The sequence below is a fragment of the Hemitrygon akajei genome, chromosome 17 (assembly GCF_048418815.1).
Source record: "Hemitrygon akajei chromosome 17, sHemAka1.3, whole genome shotgun sequence".
In the NCBI taxonomy this organism is placed as follows: domain Eukaryota; kingdom Metazoa; phylum Chordata; class Chondrichthyes; order Myliobatiformes; family Dasyatidae; genus Hemitrygon; species Hemitrygon akajei.
Window position 1 is genome coordinate 37,146,840 of NC_133140.1, and position 22,268 is coordinate 37,169,107.

A 22,268-nucleotide genomic window follows, 5' to 3' on the forward strand; every position below is an offset into this window, starting at 1 on the left:
AGGATCGCAGACAATGGTGACCATGTTCAATATGGATTCTGTCCATCAAAAGATAGAAGGGGTATGGTCTTCACCACATAATAATTTCAATAAAGATGTAGAAAACAGAATAAACCACTGTACCCGATCTTTCTCAACCTGTCAAAAGCCTCATCCTCCATCAAAAAAGCAGGATTATTGAGAATTCTTCTGAAGTTTAGTCACCTTAGAAATTCTTCTCTACCTACAGTATATGATGAGAGATAAATTGTGATCTGAACTAACAGGTACACACAGATCCAATTTCATTGCAGGCTGCATCACCATACTATGTCTTGTCCTGATCTTCTCTCCAATACTGCAGCTTGCCTCAAACAAATATCCCACTGAAGTGGAGTTAATCTCCAGGATGAACAAGAAACCATTCAGCCTTTGTTAGCTCCAGTCTAAAGATCACCTTAACCTTTGTAAGCAATTACAGTCGATGCTGCAGTCCTTGCACAAAACTCTAAATCATCAATAACTCCTTTGCCAAGGTGTAAAAGAGAATGGACCTTGCACCAAGAATCCTGAAGACCTCCCACTGCATAACAGCTCCTCTCCTGAAAGCCAACACTCACAGCGAGATCCTGGATGACGGGCATTACTCTATAATCTGGGAGTTTTCCCTTTCAATGAAGGCAGTCACCTTCGGTACACCAACGCAGTGACCCACCATCTCTCTTGCTTCAAAGACACGGATGCCTATAGCAGTCACCTTCACAAATTTCAAATCCATGGATAGAATGCGCAGATTTCCGTATCAATGCCCTCTCCCAGGACAACACTCCCACCCACACTCATACAGCTCAAATTCACTCGACTTCATCCTCAAAATCCCAAACAAACACTCTACTCCAAGCTCAGTTCCAGGAGGACAGGAGAAGTTTTGCCAGATGTTCCCAAATTTTTCTTGGAAAATAAATGTAACCTTCTGACCAACTCATGGAAATCCTGGCCACAACTATTGAAAGTTATGTAACTGAATCCAGAAGGGACTAAGCACCTTGAATCTTTACTACTAGTGCAAGCAAAGGCTACGAACATCGCACCTTCAACAAACAACCTACCCCCTGTCCCATCAGGTACCTACTGCCCCTTCTGTGGTAGTAATTGCTGAACTTGCCTTCCACTTCCAATCCTATTGAACTGGAGTGGAAGTAGACCATTTGAGAGATCAATAAAGAGAGCAATCAATGACAATAGACAGGGTTTAGAACCTGAAATTAGAACTGAGTATTGGGTAGGACATAGCCTTGAGGTAAGGGATTAGTTCACTGGATGACTGCACAGACATGCAGTTGTATGGTCTAATTCTTTTAGTTATACTCTGACCAGAGATCTTAGGGCCCACTTCCCTAGACCCCTTAAAGTGCTGCATAAACTCATAGGATTGATATGAATACATATGCCTTGTTGGCCTTTATTAGTCAGGGGATTGAGTTCAAGAGCCACAAGGTAATGTTACAGTTCTATAAAACTCTTGTTTGACCGCACCGGGAAGATGGTGTTCAATTCCGGTCACCTCAATGTTGGAAGGATGTGGAAGCTTTATAGATGGTGCAGAGGAGATTTACCAGGCTGCTGTCTGGACTAGAGTGCCTGTCTTAAGAAGATAGGTTCAGCAACCTGGAACTTTACTCTTTGGAGAAATGGAGGATGAGAGGTGATTTGAAAGAGGTGTTTATGTTGATAAAGAGCCATAGATCAAGTGGGTAGCAGAGACTTTTTCCCAGGGCAAAAATTGTTAATACAGGGGGGCATTATTTTAAAGTGACTGGAGGAAAGTACAAGGGGTATGTCAGAGGCAAGTTCTTTCCACTGAGTGTACTGTGTACGTAAAACACCCTGCCAGGTTTGGTGGGAGAGTCCAGTAGGTTAGGGTCATTTAAGAAACTAAGAGTTTCATTAGGGTCATTTAAGAGTTAGTAGGAGGAAAGGGTTAGATTGATCTTGGAGTAGATTAAAAGTTCTGCAGAACACTGTGGGCCAAACAACATGCACTGCACTGTAATGTTCTATTTGTAAAATGGTAACAGAACATTAATTCCCTTTTGCAAGACAGCTTATCAACTTCAGTGTAGCCGAGCTAATAAGGATTTACGCACATCAGTCCAAACCGAATGTACTGATTAGAGCAGGAAAAGGGATTATAACAGTTAAGTAAACCAGGTAAAAGAACAGCTTTTACTGCACATGCTGTGCAAGTAAAGATCCTGGATATTTTTTCCCCACAAAGGCCTGGTTCCTATCCTTGATACGTACCAACAAATTAAATGGCATTCTTGAAATACTTGCCAATGTCAATTAGCAATTAGGGTCTGATGGGAGGATACTCCCTATATGCCCTCAATGGCATCATATCTTCTGTAGGGAAAACCAGAGATCAGAAAACGACTTGTAGGAGTCGAGTTGGTTAAAAAAAATCAACCCGAGTCTGCTCTATTGCATACAACGGGATCAGCTGAGACCAGCTAACACAGAAGGTGAAGAATAAGGCAGCAGCTTGCTGTTTCGTTTTGGTAACAGTGCCAAGAGCATGCATTTGATTAATTCTGATCAAGAACAGTGCCCTAAAGAGCATGCATCTGATCAATTCTGTTGGAGACACACAAGTTTCAGATAATAAGTTATCAGCAAAATTACAGCAGCATTATATTCAATTTTATAAGCTACACTAAAACTCTGCTTTTGTAAAATAATATAGCTGTGGTAGTTCACAAAAGGCTTGAAAATAAATTTGGTTATTTGGCTTCACGCCATTTAAATTGGTTTACAACAATGTTAAGAGCATTTCAATGACCCTTCTACAAAGTGATTTTGTAATTTAAAGATAGAAACCCATGGAGAAAGCACAGTGAGAATCAAGTGTGGATGTCACATATATACACACACACACACACACACACACACACACACACACACACACACACACACACACACACACACACACACACACACACACACACACACCCCCCCCCCCCCCCCCCCCAACCAAACGAGAGCACTTAATGACTGCTCTAGTGCCTCCTTTGGTGGAGATGGCACCACAGCAAATCACTCAGTGCAGCCAAGAGCTCCCATTTGCATCCTCTGCTCCTGAAAACAATCGTTCCAAGTTCATAATTCCACAAATCACACAATCAGAAAATTACAGCATTTAGCAAGAAACGATGTTCCCGATAGCCCTTTATTTTTCCAATAATTCACTGACAGAACAGGAGCTTTGCTGATAAGGACATTATTTATTGTCCAGGGATGTTACTGCCAAATAAACTAAAGGAAATCGAGGCAATGTTGAAGGTTCCACCCGCAATTCTCTGCAGTTTTCAGCTTTGAACTCATTATAGAACTTCCTAATTGAACAATGCAAGCACGGGAGCAGCCCAACTGAGCCGTGCAAATCAGTAAACTTTCCACACACAAAGCTCACTGCCCAGAACAAAAACACACTTAGTAACATGTCTGTATTAAAATGGGTACTTACAGGCCAAAATGGTTTCAACCTTTCACTTCGTCTTGCACCCAAAAGGACGTTCTGTGTATGGTCAATCTAGTGTTAGTTTGTACCCAGTCTTTCCTTATGGAATAATTGAGACCCACTAATTTCCCTTCTCTCTCTTCTGAAATAAAATAGAGCCCCGGTTGGCTAGGAGTCACGCAACGGTAGAGAATGACAAAGTCAGGAGCCCAACAGTGCGGGCATGGATAAAGGCACAGCAAGAACTCCTAATTTGCCTTGATACTATGCAACTCAACATCCACTGTTGCGATATTTATTTTTGGCTTTTCCGAATTCCGACTCGGGATTTTCAACCAAAAACATCGAGTCTGTTTTACTTTTCTCACAGCTGCCACTTGACCAGCTGAATGTTTCCAGCACTTTCTTATCAAGGGCCCCCAGTATCTACAATCATCTATCTAATTATCATCCTTTGCTACCAATTCCTACCACGCTTCCAACTGAAGAGAGCAAGAAAAGTGTTATATCCAGTAAGGAATTTGATTCAGAGCTTTTTTTTAAAAAAAACAAGAGATAAAAGATTGCTGGGAGAAAGCAAAATAAACCACTGCCAGAGAATGAGTTTCAGATGGGAATCTTGCCAAATTTCAAAAGGGAATTTGGAGAGGACAGGAATACAAGTATAGGATCGTGAATTGAAAAGTGAGGCTCCCCCCCCCCCCCCGCCAAACTGGGTGAGGACAATTTGATGAAATGCAGACCGCTCACTGAGATGAGTAATGGTGCTGAAATACAATAGCAAAATGGACTAATCTCATAACTATCAACTGTGCTACCAAAGGACTTCCAATCAAACTGTACCAGCCAGATCCATTCAGCTAGACATCTGAATCATTGTGCCATTCCAAAGCTTGCACAAATATTTGAATTTCATGAAGCTTATTTTTTTTTCAACCAATGCAAACTGCACTAATGGGTCAATAATTAGGTTACTAATATAAGAATCTGACTGCTTCACAGATCAATTTCTGTCCCTGTACTTGTCCCCACTCTGGGGCATTAAATCTTGTCCCAGAGAGTCTAGTGAAATCCCATCCAGGATAACTAGCATTTTTCAAAGTCTCTCTTATAGGTGGGTATAAGGATATTGCTCATGAGCTGTATGTTTTCTGGTGCACTGCCAAATTCCAGAGAGAACCACTGCCTTTCACTGCTCCAAGCAAAAACTCACAGCCAATCCAACAGCCTAGTCCTTCACAGGCAAAGCCTTCCTCACCATTGAGCACATCTACAAGGCACCCTACCACAAGAAAGCTTCATTCATCATCCAAGCCATGCTCTTTTCTCATTGCTACCACTGGGCAAGAGATACAGAAGCCTTAGGTCCCACTCCTCCAGTTTCAGGAATAGCTATTACCCTACAACCATCAGTCTCCCGAAGCAGCGTGGATAACTTCACTTGCTTCAATTCAGACCTGACTCCATAACCTATAGACTCAGCTTTAAGGACTATACAACTCATGCTCTCAGTATTATTTATTTATATTTTTTTATTATTTGCACAATTTATCTTCTTTTGCACAGTGGTCGTTTATCCGTCTTTGTTTATATATGTTGTTCCTTTCCACGCCTTGTGACACATTGGGTGGCAACCTTGCGGTCTCTTTAGTAATTTTGTCTGATTTTTTTTTAAAAGGCCGAGTTGCTAGCTCAGCACTCAACCCAGCATGAATGGAAAGTACGCAAGGAGCCAGCTGGATTCGAACCTAGAACCACTTGTCTCATAGTCTGGCATGGACGCCACTGGCTAGCTATTTGTTTACATATAGCCTTTCATAAATTCTATTGTACTTCTTAATTTTCATGTAAATGCCTGCAAGAAATTAAATATTTGATAATAAATTTACTTCAAACTTTGAGTCTGGATGTGCTGACAAGCCGTGGCATTACAACGGGTAACCTGATCCCCTCCAGCTATCGACTGAACACCAGAGATGCTTAAAAACAGCTAAAAATGCTGCTCAGTTTGAACAGAAGGTGAGGCCCCACCATCAGGCTTGCTTCTCGTCAAGCACTGGCCGGGCCCTTGCTGTATGCCAAGTAAGGACGGGTCACTAAGAAGGCTTCACTATACCTCATCACCCAATCCCCTAGACGGAACATCAAACCATTTAGTTCACTGCATCCATCTGCTTGGTGGGAACTGCAGCCATATCCACCTCATTTTGGCCCATCGTGATGCTTATGAAGATTCTGGACCAGTTGGACTAACCTAATGCACAAGCAGGATCCCTCACTGAGTTTCTGTGCACTCTAGTTGTAGCACGATAACTCTGTTCTTGGTGCAGTGTTGTTTTACTGTGTAGTGGGACAAGAGTTCTAAGGTCACTATTAGACGGAACTGAGGTTACAGACAGAGAGGCACAATCTTCTTAAACGGCAAAAGAGGCTCGAGGATCAAGTGGCTTACTCCCACTCCTAATTTGTATGTTCATATGTAAAGCTGACCATCATCTGTATGTCTTGGTGGAGGATGACAGGTTCAGGATCAGATTTATTATCACAGAGAGATGACGAGAAATTTGCTGTTTTGCTGCAGCCTAACAGTGCAAGACATAAAATCTATACATTATAAAAATAAGTAAACTTTTAATAAATATGAATGAGGTCGTTTGTATGGACCATTCAGAAATCTGATGGTGGAGGGGTAGTTGCTGTTCCTAAATTCTTTCATGGTAGTAGTAATGAGAAGAGGGCACATCCCAGACAGCGGTGGTCCTTAATGACGGAGACTACTTTCTTGGGCTGCTGCATCTTGAAGATGTCCTCAGTGGTGGAGAGGGTTGTGTGTGTGTGATGGAGCTGCTGAGTCTGCAGCCCTCTGCAGTGTCTTGTGAACCTGTGCATGGAGAACTCCTTACCAGGCTGTGGTGCAGTCAGTCAGAATGCTCTCCCACTGTACAGCAACAATTTTTAAATTCACAAAAAGAGCAAAGTAATTCAGGACAATATAATTCAACCATTCCCTGGGAAGTCATAAAATCCCACATACAACACTTATGCCTTTTTCAAAAAGTTATTTCTAACCTGTTGTCAGGCAGCACACTGTATTTCAGAGCATGAGTCAAAAGATGACTTACAGCACCATGGATGAATACAGGAAGACCCTGCATATTAAAGAAATCTAGTAGTATGTCCCTACAGATGAACTTTAAACCTACAGGCTCCAAACATTTCCAGCTTTAGTCAAATCCTGGGCAATTCCTTTGTTTTCCTTCCAGCCAGGAATCAGACATCTATTCAAAGAAGTTGGTGGTGGGAGGGATACAGGAAAAGGAAAAGGCTGGGCTATTACCAAAGAATATGTGGAAGACATTCATTTCTTTTGAAAATTAGAGCTATGCTTGTCTGATATTTATAACCATACTTCATGGGTTATTCCAAATAAATTAACACCAGCTCACAAGGGGATATCTGCTGACATACCAAATGTTAGTCACCCACTCGGCACTATTTAAAAGCTTTTGTAATTTAATAGAAAATTGCTGCAGAGAGTCGTGGATGAGAACTAGCAGCCTTCCACAAACTGATTCTCTGCCAGGTTCCATCAGCCAACATCTTACTATAAATATTTTTTCTGAATGGTGAGGGTTGACGCCAACTTTCCAATTGACAGAGCAGTGCTCACTTGAGGGCTTGCTTGCTTTGTCCAATCAGTCACCCTCCTAAAGGGCACAGCACCCAATAAAACCAGTCTGGAGGGCTGAAAAGATCACAAAGCAGATGAAAGGAAAGAAAAATAACATTCTGAAAATGTTCAAGTCAGTCAGTGCTCACTGCTGTGGAATATAATCAACGCTCCAGTAGCTTGGGGTGAATCTCAGTTGTTCAACAAGTTTTGTGATTTTACTGAGAATAACGCAGGCAATTCATCTGGCCCCACAACAGGAAAAACGCGCACTAAATGCTGGAGGAGTTCAGCAGGCCAGGCAGCATCTATGGAAAGGAGTAAACAGTTGACGTTTAGGGCCAAGACCCTTCATCAGGACTGTTCAACAAGAGAATCTGCAGCACTCAGTGCAAAATATGGTTCTAACCCCATGGTTGTTTGTTGAATGCCTTTGTATGCTGAGCAGCATGTCACTCATTTGCAGTGCAAACTACAGATAAATGTATTTCCTCACAGGTACGCCAAATGAATCAAGAAAAGCCTCTCGTGGCTCCAAAGCACACATACAGCGGCACCATTAAGCACATCCCCAAGGAGCAGTGCCACAAGAAAGCAGCATCTAATCATCAAGTTCTCCCATCATCCAGGCCATCCTCTCTTCTCACTACTGCCATCAGGAAGGAAGTACAGGAGCCTTAGGTCAGGAACAGGCATTACCCTTCAACCATCAAGCTCCTGAACCAGCATGAATAATTTCACTCACCACAGCTCTGAACTGATTCCACAACCTATGGACTCACTTTCAAAACCTCAACAACTCATGTTCTTTGTACATTTTTTTATTTGTACTGTTTGTCTTCTTGAGCACATTGTTGTGCGTCAGTTTTTGCGTGTGTAGGTTTTCATCAATTCTATTGCATTTCTTTGTTTTACTCTGACTGCAGAAAATGAAGCTGGAGGTGACATGTACATATTCCAATAATAAACTTACTTTGAAACTTTGAAAGCATTTTCACCAGGGATCCTGCCAATAAAGGGAAAGTGCACGAGTTGGCATCTATATACATCACGCAGGACAGAAGTTTGTGGATTTATATAATACATAAATCACTGCAGATGCCACCTCTGATTGAATTGGTATAGGTCAGAAGTTCTGAGGTAGAAGTTCAACTCAGAAATTTAAGTAGAGTGTCCAGCTTGCATGTCAGTACAGAGCTTTTGTCTAAGAAATTAAACTCAGGCTCCTATTGTCTTCTCCAGTCCACATGGAAGACCCGAGTGTATATATAGTAATGAAGTTCTCCTCAGTGCGCTGATAAACATTTTATCTCTGCTCACCTGCATATTGCAGTTTTTTCCTACCAAGCTGTTCATTATGTGCCTGACTCGAGCGCATTTTAAGAGAGCTTTTCCTCCCTCACACTCTCCACTTCCTGCACAGCAACATCCTCCTGTTTACCACCCGGGTGCCTGATAAGAAGCCCACTGGGTCACAGAGAATTTCCACAGCTCGAAGCAGGATCGAAGTAAAATGTGAGACACATCAGTAGGAACGAGTCTCAGGAGCTTTGTCCTCAGATAAAGATTAACTTCACTTGTCATATGTACATCAGAACATCAGAAACACTTTGTTTGCATCAAATCACAATTGTGAGGATTGTAAACACAAGAAAGTCTGCAGATGCTGGAAATCCAAAACAACACACACTAAATGCTGGAGGAACTCAGCAACATCTATGGAAATGAACAAATAGTCGATGTTTTGGGCCGAGGCCCTTTTTTAGGATTGCGCTGGCCAGGCCTGCTTCCGGCAACAACACAGCATGCCCTTAACTCACTAATCCTGATCTGAAATGTCAAGGCATTAGCTGCTGGAATCACAGATCAAGAACATGGCTGTAGAAAAGCTAATTTTTCCGGTCTCTCTCCATAAATGCAGAAAGAGTTAGTGCACAAAACCTACTAGCCAATAGAACATTTGGTGGCAATGAAATAGTTATAAACTGAACTAGAAACAGCTGCAGAGGTCCACAATTTTGTTCTGTGGCCAAGCACAAATTTGAGTCAGGGCAACCTCAGCCTACTGGAAGCAGATGTCCAAGAAATAGCAGGATCCCAAAGCAAACAATCTGAAGTTCAGCATTCACGATGCAGTCTCCAGTAAAGCACAGTAAAATCTTTAAAAACACTGTCTTAAAATTCAGTTAACCATTACTGCACCACTCATTCAACAAGCAAGATACCAAATAGTTTATCTTGCCACCAAAGAATAATTGATGATTTATGATGAGAGACCAGAACCTGGAAAAAGTCACTGTGGTCTTCTTGTTCTGGTTCTTTTTCAAGCCTGTGTATGCTTATTATTCCAGGCTCCAACCCTTTCTTTCCAGTATGTAAAACACCAATATAAAAGCATTCATGGTACAATAACCAACCTCTGATCCAGAAAGATAATTAAAAGACAACAACACCTTTATTTCTCACCATTCTTTTCCGTGAGAGGTGAAATCAAATCTAAACAGTGGTTTCAGATGAATGGATCTCTAATAAGGTTGCTTGCACTAAAACCTTGCAATGGTGCATCACTGTACTTCACTAACTTTCACATTCTGCTTTTAGGTGACACAAAGTTCAAGACAACATCAATTCTGTATCTACGTCAAAGGTTGAATTTGCACCTTGCCTTACATATTAGTAAGTTGATTGCATGGCACAAGTTCTGCAAAGTCTAAATGGGCCTTAAATCAGGAATCTGGAAAGGAAAATGGGAAGCATTTACACTGCATTATAAAGAAGCCCTCTGTGGTACTACAAGGGACTTAAGATGTCCGTAGTGAGAGGTGATTTCTGAAAACAAAATTCTTATGGGGCTCTACAGAAGCAAGAACATTTGAGGTAGTGGTACCTTGAACCAGAGGTCACAATCACTAAATAAGAGGAGCTCAGCCATTCATGACAGACATTAAAAGAAATTTCCTCACGCAGAGGGAAGTGATTCATTGTAATTTTCCAACCAAGGTGCCGTGGAGGCTCAGTCACCAAGTTATGTTCCAGACAGAGATCATTAGCTATTTTTATTATCAAGTTAATCAAAGGATTTTTGGGTTACCACAGCAGTTCCTGTACCACCTGATACTTGAAGTGCACCAACCTTGACCACTGAGCACTGCAGAGAGTAGGATGGACAGCCCAGAGTATCTGTGGATGTGAACTTCCCTCCAATGAGAACATGTACACCAACAGGTGTATAAAGAAGGCCTGGAAGATCATTGGGGACACCAGTCACCCCAACCATAAACTGTTTCAGCTGCTTCCGTCTGGCAAACGGTACCACAGCATTAAAGCCAGGACCTACAAGTTACAGGACAGCCTCTTTCTACAAGCCACTAGACTTACAAATTTACATGTCTGTACATTGCAACAGAGTCACAACACAAAGATTTTTACTTCATGTTGTGGGATGGATGCAAGACTTAAATAAATTCAAAATTCAAATTCAAAGTGGATCTGAGATAAAAGATCACCAAGTTATTGAAGGCCAGTGCATATACAGGGGATAAATGGCCTCCCCCGCTTCCATTGCTTATGTTATGTGTCCTAAACTCAAACACACGGCAGCACAGTCAAGCTAGAACAGAAACAAAATGGTCTCCCTTTAAGGCTGTGGTGACACGTCCCATTTCTGAAGATATTGGGAGACAGTCCAGGACTACGTTAAAAACCCTTCCAATGTAGGCCGAAGAGGGGATTGAACCAACATCTTGTCTAAGCCAAAAGGTGCATGTAAAAGAGACAATACTACCTGAACCAGCAAGGACCATAGCCAACACTCCTCACACAAACTAACTGGCAAGACTTTGGTGCTCGTGAAGCTGCTCTGCTGAAGAATGGTTGCCATGTACAATAGAAGCTTCACTTCATAGCTGTAAAGCTGCAGGATACCCACAGTTGGCAATGTGGTGAAAAAGGCTGTATTTACATAGATTCTGCACTGTAGTTAAGGGCCCCAAGATCTTTCAGAATCAACAAAGCCCTTAACAAACTGAACTTAATGGTATAGGTATATATTCAAATCACCAATATGAAGATAACTAGAAAAGCTGCAATATTTTTGGATAAGATGTAGCCAGGACAGTGGGGCTTCTGGAATCCTTAACACCTATAAGAATGAGACAGGGTACTTACTGGAAAGACAAAATCAAGTTCTTTCCCACAACCTCACCACGATACATGATTCACTGGATCAATCTGGGAATGCTTTGGAGCCAAGCCAAATTTACGCATAGACTCAACATTCAAACATTCCTTATCAACCACGCCTGGACAGCCCAACTCCACAAGTCTTGATTTCTGTCAGTACCGGGGTCAAACCTTTCCTGCCATAAATATGCTATTTACTTCAGTCCTATTTTGCAATGGATGACGAGTTTAAAAATTGAAGCACAGCCTTTGTCATCGTGTAAAATCACCAAACATACTGTTGAGCTCAAAGGCTAAAGAGGAAGTAAAATTCAATTAAAGGCATTTTGACTTCATCTATCATTCAGCATCACAGCTTCTGTCCACATTCTTACCAGAAAGTGCATTGTTTAACTAACTTGCCTTTACTGTACTTGCTGCATGCTCTTGTCCAATTGACAACATCAACACAAACATTGGCAGGGGCAGAGGTTCAGAGAAGGTAAAAACAGAAAAGCACAATAATTTTCGGCACACCTGATCCACTAAAAGTAGTGCAGAGCCACCATGCAAGTTGGAAAATAGGTTGTTTTTGCAGTCTGGGGAACTACTATTTCCCTCCATAGATGCTGCCTGACGTGCCAAGTTCCTCCAGTGTTGTACCAAAGGAAAGCAGGTTGCAATCAATCACAGTAGTGTTTCCAGAAATACCCAAAAGGTGCACTGTGCAGAATCTACTTTGTACCTTTGTTGGTTGCATTTAAATAGCCACTACCCAAAGAGTTCAAAGACAGCTCTACTTGTCTGAAGGAAACAATGTGACCTTGAGATGACAGAAGTTAGTAAACAGCACATTGTTCTTCAGAGGAGAGTATAAACATGAAGTGCAGAGTAGGACTAAAATAGCATTAACTTCATTCTCATCAAGCTACAGCACTCCATGTAAGGCAAAGAAGTAATAAGCACATACACATGCAGAGAGCTTTAGTCAAATGTGCTGTTACTCAAATTTAAAAATACTCTCTACAAGTGGAACTTTAAGTGGGAGAGCTGTGTTTTAAAAAAGGAAGTATGAAAGTGAAAATAACACAAATACACCCCAACCCAAGGGGAACCCTTGGGTCTCGAGAACAACATTCTTCATATAAAGAGTCACGCTGCACTGAAACTAGAATGATTCAGAATTCACTGACAGTAGTCAGACTTTACAGTCCATTTTTAATCTAAACAACCTTACGATGTTCTGACAAACACAGCCAAAAATCCCAAAGCCTAGTTTTGACAACCTGGGCTATGACGAACTTAAGGAACCACTGTAAGCCAAGAGAGTAGAATTAAGCCATTTGACCCATCGAGTCTGCTCCATCATGGCTGATTTATTATCCCTCTCAATCCCATTCTCCCGCCCTCTCCACAGATAACTGTGGAGTCCAAGTCACTGTGTATATTTAAAGTGGTGTCAAAAGTTATGGGAAGGAGGATCATAAATTTTGGGGATATTAATTGGGTTGAGAGGGACAATAAATCATCCCCAGTAAAATGGCAGAGCAGACATGATGTCTTATGTCTTATGGTCTCTGCCTCCTCTCTGGTAGATTTTCATCCTTTATATAGTGCGCTGATCAGAGCTACACATGGCAGAATGCTGTACATTTTACTTTGCTTTGCCCTCTCAAAGCCCAATTGCTGACAAGTGGCTGGATCTCATGCAACTATCCTGAGTCACCAAATCTGCACAGACTATATAAAAAAACAGAAACCGTCTTCTCTATTTTTCAGTTCTACATCTTGTTTATCATACGCAGATGCACCAGGAAATTAAGATGCAATTAACCTCAGTGCTTTACCAGAGAAACTCTTCATTCGTCTCTGTTTAGTTTCACCTAGTCTTCAAACAGTATTTTAAAAATGTGTTAGGAAACTAATTACTCCTCATTTTCTGAGCACAAGCAGACCACATAAACCCTGAAACCAAACAACAAACACAAAATGCTGGTGGAACACAGCAGGCCAGGCAGCATCTATAAGGAGAAGCACTGTCAACGTTTCGGGCCGAGACCCTTCGTCAGGACCAGAAACATCAACAGTGCTTCTCCTTATAGATGCTGCCTGGCCTGCTGTGTTCCACCAGCATTTTGTGTGTGTTGTTTGAATTTCCAGCATCCGCAGATTTCCTCGTGTTTGCTAACCAAACAACAAGCTCCCCACTGTATGGTCATATCTGTGACCAACTACAGCATGCTGTTCTCAATGAAGTTCATGGGCTTTTCTTCAGCAAGAAGAGGAGACAACACATGTACTTTTAAGAAGAGAGAATATATGCATGTACACTGCTCTGTGAGTCTAACTCTGCTTGTGCAGTACAATTCCCAGGATATGCTGAGTTATGGGAGGTGATGTTACATTTGGCAACTTTTGGTAAGACAACAAAAGGGAAATACCCAAGGCAATCAGTTCTGCTTGCTGACCGATGACCTTTGGGGAAACAAAGTCTTGTGTAACATCAGCTACAACAGATTTGGCTTTAGCAACAGCGGGTCCAATCACAAACAGCTTGCTGACACTCACGGGCAAAGATCACACACAAATCATCACCAGATTAATTCTATAGGAATAAAATGCAGGGTGATCTACATATTCAGGTCAGGTCCCCAAACACAAAGGGAGGAAACAACAGGAAATAGTTTTTTTTAAAAAGCTGTCTAATTTGGGAACTCCAATTATGCAAAATAACTGCCCAACTATTTATTACCACAGATCAGATGAGCAACAGCTGGCTAGAGGAAGCAAACGCTGCCGTGTTCTGTCTGCATTTTAGTAGAGACACGATGTGCTTCAGTTCTGTGGGGGCAGATTATCTCAAAGACTGCTTCTTGCAATGAAGTGATTTACCAATCTAAACCTTTCCAATATGAAATAATGGCATTTTCTCCAAATCATTTTAAACTAATTAAAATTCCAGACTGTTTCCAAGCTCACAGATTCAATGACTCTGAAAGCCTTATTTGGCTTCACAAAAGGATATGGTATTTGTTAACTTAATGGCACAGGTCGCAATGTTTACTACAGATAAGAAAAGAATTTGAGAAGCCCTGAAGCAGGAGAAGGGGCACAATGCAGGAGTGTAGTCAGCCCACTAAGAGTTTCTGTGTACTAGGTGTACTAAAACAACTAGGTGTGTTAAACTCTACAGAAACAAGCCCGTTGTTCAATCTAGCCAGCCAATGAGACCTTCGTCATTATCATATAAGACTCTAATCTATATTTACTCACCGTATCAGCTTAGAATGCAGTGCACCAATTCAATGAAAACAGCATTCACCTTCACTTCCACAAAGACAGCACAGCTTTTGTGTCTAAATCAACATGATTCAGCTCTAGCTTGTAGTTTGACCACTCAGAGCAGGAATGAAACTAAAATCTTTTAGCTTTTGGGATCCTTCCCACACAAAAACACTGACATCATGCATTTCCTGCTGCTCCCAAGAATCATGAGTGAAACATGGCTTTATTGTGTAAAACACCCACAGGGATGGAGCAAGACCACACTGCCTCGTCTGAGGGTAGGCTTAAAGAAAATTTAAATAAAGCTGCTATGCCGTTCTTGGGATCATTTCTGCAGTATAATGCTGAAAGATTCACAAGCTCAAAAGCTGGCGTGACCAGTAAACGATAAAGAGCTTTAGAGGGGACTGAAGGAAGATAAATCAAATCCAATTATATTCTCAGACCCTCCAAGAGAAATTGCTGCTCGTTACTCATGTGAATTATCATAATTTTAAAAGGGCCTTTCAGGATTCATAGGTTATGGCTTTAATTACAGGTCTCTTATTTTCACTTGTCGTCATTATTCATCACCCTAGCAACCAAGAAACACCAATTCAGAAAGCCCTCTACCATTAAACCAACATACCCCAGTACTGTCCCACACGAGCACAAGTGCTGCTTAAAAAAGTTATTTTATTCCAGACTCTCAAACTGACTCACAGCTGAGCACCTCCAGCACTTAGTGTGCGCTGCTTCAAGCTGACTCACTTTAAGTGAGTCATTTTAAGGCAGCATTCATTATGGTAATTTACAAGTCTGATTACGGCATTTAAATAAATATGACCCGCCGCATTCGCGGCAGTTACTGAGTCACTAGGACCACTATCACATTAAAAAGACATGTCAGGCTAATCTATAACAAAATGAAAGCATGAATCCCAAGCTATATGTTCCATAGACTCCTGCACTAACATTTCCATTCGACCATCCTGGTCTAGTGACAAGGTAGAGGAGGAGAAGGGCCAGAGGCAGATTTAAAGGCAGAGACCAGGATGCCTCAAGATTAGAAACTTCCCAGCAACCACATTCCTTGGCCTAAACCCATAGGTGATTTCTGCCCCAATCTGGAATTGAACCCTAATCCTACGGATGGCACTGCCATGACATTATGCTGACTTATACACTCCCAAACAATACCATGAGTTCCTGCAAAGTCATCAGGACATCTGCTAAAGTCTCAGGAAGATGCTGAATTGATAATATTTTACAATTAAATATACAACGCAACTCTTACACACTCTTACTCGTACACACATAGGAAAAAAATAACTGGAGAACTTTAATTACACACTGAAAGTGATTTCATTAAACTTTGGAGCCCCGTATTCTTTATTATACAAAACGATGGAAATCATCTGTGATACCTGTCAGATTTCAAGGAGGATTCTGTACCAATCTGGAGTACCCTTTTTCTGTAGAACATGCAAAGTTATGATCTAACTTTTACAAGCCTTCATCCATCTGTGACTGCTTTTTCATTGCCCCATCCTCACTTTTACACAGCAGCCCAACCACTGAATTAATATTACTTTTTCATATTAGCATACAGCCAGCTGCAAACTGGGTTCATGGTAGCACATGGTGGTGGTGGTGGGGGGGGGGGGGGGGTGGTTGCAGGCAGGAAGTGGAAACAGAAACTCAGAATTTCTCAGATTTTTCTTTACACTTTTTGGGGAAGAACCCAATTTTTGCTCAATGCACAACATTTGACAATAATAAAAGGGAGCATGCTTGCACCGTGTTGGTCGGTGATGCAAAACGGTGCGTTTTGATATACGTGTGACAAATCAAGCTAATCTTTAATCCTCTCTACTCTCCACTATAAAATACAGTATGCTAGGATGCAAAAATGCACTCTGCTTCAGCAGGTTCAGATCCATTTCTCGCCAACTGGCTACCACCTCACTGAAAAGAAAAAGCTTAAATCTCTGTCGTGCATTCCGCATCCTTCCTTCCTTCCTTTTATGTACAGCTGAGCAGAAAGACACTTCTCCTTCATTGTAGTGCATCTGTCACTAACATGATTTATCTGCAACCTACAAAAGGAAGTAATGTACATCTCCCCGAGTTCCCAGATCACACAGACTACAATGAACCAATTAAATCATTTCCAAATTAGACAACCAAAGCTGCACTAGATCCTCAGAACATGTGAGAAGTGTGGGGTGCAGAGGGAAAAGTATGAATCAAATGCACATAATTGAGGGTGTAGGACACAGGAACACAACGGTTTTCAGAATGCTTCTTTGGAATCCAGGGCAGAATGACAGACATCAAACCCCAAATGATTTATAGGATAAGGTATTGCGTTGATTTTTGTTGTACATTATTGGCAAAAGCTGCAGTTATATAGGAATAAAAAAAATCTCCTAGCCCAAATATTTTCTACATTATACCAAGAAAAAGCCAAATAGAAATACAGATCTGACCACAAATGTCCTTTGAAACTGCAGAACTAAATGTAGTTCAAAGCACTTTGATGATCAGATATGACAGCTCTAAGTGGAGTACAATTTCCAAAACTTAACAGGGAGCAGAGGCAGAGGATTAAAAAGAAAAGACAGAGAAATCCCCAAGCAACTTTATGAAAAAAACAAATTTACTGAAAGAAATTTTAAGTATTGAAACCAAATCCTTTGTGGATTTAAATAGAGATGAAAATAAGACAGATTCACATTACATTGAGAATGAGGTTCAGAATGCTCAGTCTTCACACTCAACTGTGCCTAAAATTACACTTACACACACAAAGCAGTCCATTTCTGCTGACCTTCCACAGCAGTGAGAGCACCAAGTTTACTGTGTCAGATAACACACGAACTGCACTCAAACTAAAAGATAAACAATAGAGCACTCCAACAAACTTTAAAAGGATGGATCAGGACCAGAAAGTGCACAGCTTTCTATCGGGGTGGTTCATCTTCTGGCAAGATGGTGAGTGCTTGGTCACAGTGACCTCTCTGGGTCCAACAAATAGTGCAAATGAGCAAGAACATTTTTCCTGTGATCACCAGACCTGTTGGACATTGGTAATACAAAATAATGTTGAGTCTGGTTCATTGGAAACACTGATGGCGGGGGAGTTGCACGGCCACGGCTGTGCGCAAACCAGGCCCTCAAGCTGTGACGCCACCTTTTACAGCCACCCAGGGTAGAGGCACTGGAGGCAGTGTGGGAGGGAACAGAGGTGCGGTGGGCACACCGGAATCAGCACTGGGTTGGAGGCTGGCCCCTCCCATCAGAGCTACTCTCCAGTGTTCACCCCGTGAGAGACAAGCTGAGTTGCCTGCGGCTGACCCAGCGCAAGACAAGCTGCTTTGCCTTCAGCTGCTGAGCCAGTGTGAGATGAGGATCTGCCACATACTTGTTCTTGCAGAAACTTGGCTTCAGGACAACCTCCCATACACCATCAATCTTCAGGCCATGTCACTCAGGGACTTGTGCTGGCACTGTGTTTTGTGACTGTATGTGCTGTATGCTGTGTGACTATAGGCACTGTGTTTTGCACCTTGGCCCCGGAGGAACTCTGTTTCATTTAACTGAATACATGCGACTGACAATTAAATTTGAACTTGAGTAGTTCCAAATTAAATGTTGATAAAATGGGGAGGTGCTGTTTGTGTTAATCCTATTTTTTTCCATCTAAAAATTATAAATAACCAACATCCACAGAAGCTGCATTGCCTCAGTCTGAACTTTAGCTAACGAAGAAGAAGAGACTTTAACTCCAAATGGAGTCATCGGGATGCCGTCGTGACGGCGTTTTTTTAGCAGGCTTTCTTGTTTTTATGAGGCCAAGTTGCTAGCTCGACGCTCAACCCAGCATGGGTGGAAAGTGTGCAAGGGAGCCAGCTGGATTCAAACTCGGGAGCCTTCACTCTGCAGTCGGGCACTGATGCCACTATGCCACAAGCTGGTTATTCGCTAATGAGGGCGTAATAAAATAATCTTTCAAAGGCAGAAAATGTAGTATCTTCACAGTACTTCCTTAGAAGGTTGGCGTCATTCAATGTCTGCAGTGAGATGCTGAAGATGTTCTATAGGTCAGTTGTTGAGAGCGCCCTCTTCCTTGTGGTGGCGTGTTGGGGAGGAAGCATTAAGAAGAAGGACGCCTCACGTCTTAATAAGCTGATAAGGAAGGCGGGCTCTGTCGTGGGCAAAGTACTGGAGAGTTTAACATCGGTAGCTGAGCGAAGGGCGCTGAGTAGGCTACGGTCAATTATGGAAAACCCTGAACATCCTCTACATAGCACCATCCAGAGACAGAGAAGCAGTTTCAGCGACAGGTTACTGTCGATGCAATGCTCCTCAGACAGGATGAAGAGGTCAATACTCCCCAATGCCATTAGGCTTTACAATTCAACTGCCAGGACTTAAGAACTTTTTTTTTTAAAGCAATTATTAATGCTTTTTGAGTTAGTGATTTAGATGCATATCTTATTATTACTGAGTTAAGTATTGTATGTAATGAGTTTTTGCTACAACAAGTGTATGGGACATTGGAAAAAATGTTGAATTTCCCCATGGGGATGAATAAAGTATCTATCTATCTATCTATCTATCTATACCTGAAAAGTTCTCTCCAACTTAAACCTAGAAGAAATCTTAATACACAGTACATCTTGACTGAGTTAATACACAACCTGGACCCATGAGAGCAAAGAGAGAAAAAAACTATTGTTCTCAAAGACATAACCGCATCCAAACTATTCCACCGAGAACAAACACTGGTAATCAAAATCAAGAGTGTTTTACCTCATGGCCACCTGCAAAGCTTCAAAACATAACTTTCAAATTGATTTCAAGATAACCAGACACTATTCCATTCCCAGACAGATGGAAATGATGCTTTACAAGTTTCAATATTACAGATTTTTTTTAAAAACTGCCACTTGCAATTCAAATTGAAGCCTGAAGGTCACTTGTAAGACCAGTCAAGTCCTTATGGCTACAATTCCAACTCTGCGGTGTCTGTGAATCACGTGTCTGCTGGAGGCTAAAGACTGCCTTTAATGTGAGAGTAGACTCTCACATGGTGGATTGGATAGTGGACTACTTGACAGATAGACCTCAGTATGTGCGGTTGGGAGACTGTAGGTCTGACACGGTGGTCAGCAGCACAGGAGCGCCGCAGGGAACCGTACTCTCTCCGGTCCTGTTCACCCTGTACACATCAGACTTCCAATATAACTCGGAGTCCTGCCATGTGCAGAAGTTCGCTGATGACACGGCCATAGTGGGGTGTGTCAGGAATGGACAGGAGGAGGAGTATAGGAAACTGATACAGGACTTTGTGATATGGTGCAAATCAAACTACCTGCGTCTCAATATCACCAAGACCAAGGAGATGGTGGTGGACTTTAGGAGATCTAGGCCTCATATGGAGCCAGTGATCATTAATGGAGAATGTGTGGAGCAGGTTAAGACCTACAAGTATCTGGGAGTACAGTTAGACGAGAAGCTAGACTGGACTGCCAACACAGATGCCTTGTGCAGGAAGGCACAGAGTCGACTGTACTTCCTAAGAAGGTTGGCGTCATTCAATGTCTGTAGTGAGATGCTGAAGATGTTCTATAGGTCAGTTGTGGAGAGCGCCCTCTTCTTTGTGGTGGCGTGTTGGGGAGGAAGCATTAAGAAGAGGGACGCCTCACGTCTTAATAAGCTGGTAAGGAAGGCGGGCTCTGTCGTGGGCAAAGTACTGGAGAGTTTAACATTGGTAGCTGAGCGAAGGGCGCTGAGTAGGCTACGGTCAATTATGGATAACTCTGAACATCCTCTACATAGCACCATCCAGAGACAGAGAAGCAGTTTCAGCGACAGGTTACTATCGATACAATGCTCCTCAGACAGGATGAAGAGGTCAATACTCCCCAATGCCATTAGGCTTTACAATTCTACCGCCAGGACTTAAGAACTTTTTAAAAGCTATTATTAATGCTTTTTGAGATAGTGATTTAGATGCATATCATATTTTTTACTGAGTTAAGTATTGTATGTAATTAGTTTTGCTACAACAAGTGTATGGGACATTGGAAAAAAAGTTGAATTTCCCCATGGGGATGAATAAAGTATCTATCTATCTATCTATCTATCTGGAGTTACAGGGCTGTGTATGTGCGTGGGTGGATGGACAGGAGGGAAGGAGGAACGAGGGTTGCTTCACTGTTGTTGCTTGGTATGTTCTGTTGTTTTGTGTTGTTCTGCCAAGCACTGACAGCATGCTATGTTGACATCAGAATGTGTGGCAACACTTGCTGGCGGCCCCCTGCACATCTTTGGGTTGTTAATGCAAATGACACATTTCACTGTATGTTTTTGTGTACATGTGATAAATACTTCAATTACAAGCTTCATCGGACAAGAAAAATTCAGTCACATATATTTTTGGCGGTAGTTTCCAATAACAAACCGGCCCTTCATCTGCAACAATTATATCATTCAAAGTGTGTACCGAATGGTCATAGAGACCATCTACAGACACACAATTATCAAGGTTTTCTCACACTACCCAATTTTAATCTGAGGCTAGGTTGATCTTGCCCAAATTCACCACCTAGTCAGTCAAAATCCACCCAAAATCAGTCACATTCTCTTGCTGAACAGCAAAGTTTGAACTTGTCATTTCTTTCAGCGGTAGATTTGGGGAAGAACATAAAGGAACACAGTCTTTACTGACACACTTCTCGTACCACAAGATCGTCAAAGTTCAAAGTTAAATTTATTATCAGAGTACATACATGTCACCATATACAACCCTGAGATTCCCTTTCTGTGAGCATATTGCTACGTAGAACAAATCTATAGAACAGTAACTGTAAACAGGAACAATGGACAACAAACTGTTCAAGTGCAAATATAAATAAAAAGCAATAAATAATGAGCATGAGTCCTTAAAGTGAGACCATTGATTGTGGGAACACCAGAAGTAGAATGTGTAGTTGTCCCCTTTTGTTCAAGAGCCTGATGGTTGAAGGGCAGTAACTGTTCTTGAACCTGGTGATGTGAGTCCTGAGACATTTATACCTTCTACCTGATGGTAGCAGTGAGAAACAGCATGGCCTGGGTGGTGAGGATCATTGATGATGGATACTGTTTTTCTACGGCAACATTCCATGTAGATTTTCTCAATGGTTGGGGAAGGTTTTACCCCGATGTACTGGGCCAAGTCCACTACCTTTTGTAGGATTTTCCTTTCAAAGACATTAGTGTTCTAATACCAGGCCATAACCAGTCAGCACGCTTTCCGCCACACATATTTAGAAATTTGCCAACAAGAGAAAACCTACAGCTGCTGGAAATCCAAGTAACACACACAAGATGCTGGAGGAACTCAGCAGGCCAGGCAGCATCTATGGAAAAGAGTACAGTTGACTATGGAAAAGAGATAGGTCCTCTGAGATTATGACACCGAAGAATTAAAAGTTACTTATCCGCTCTCTCCATCTCCGAGAGTACTGGATCACGGACCTCAAGTTTCCGCTTTCCTGAAGACTACAATCAGTTCCATGGTCTTATTAACATTGTGTGAAAGAGTGTTGCTATTACACCACTCAGCCAAATTTTCAATCTCCCTCCTGTATGCTGATTCATCACTACCTTTGATAAGGTCCA

At 41.9% G+C, this 22,268-nt stretch overlaps 1 protein-coding gene across 5 annotated transcripts in view; it reads right to left on the reverse strand.

Moving 5' to 3' along the window:
* The window catches only part of ripor1 (RHO family interacting cell polarization regulator 1), a 282,943-nt gene that overhangs the window by 112,484 nt on the left and 148,191 nt on the right, over nucleotides 1–22,268 (reverse strand). The window contains exon 1 of one of the 5 annotated variants that reach the window (XM_073069929.1): nucleotides 14,604–14,733. The exons of the other annotated variants lie outside the window; for them this stretch is intronic. The gene's annotated coding sequence lies outside the window, so the exon portion shown is untranslated. Of the gene's footprint in view, nucleotides 1–14,603; nucleotides 14,734–22,268 lie in introns of those variants that run through there. 5 annotated transcript variants of the gene reach the window in all.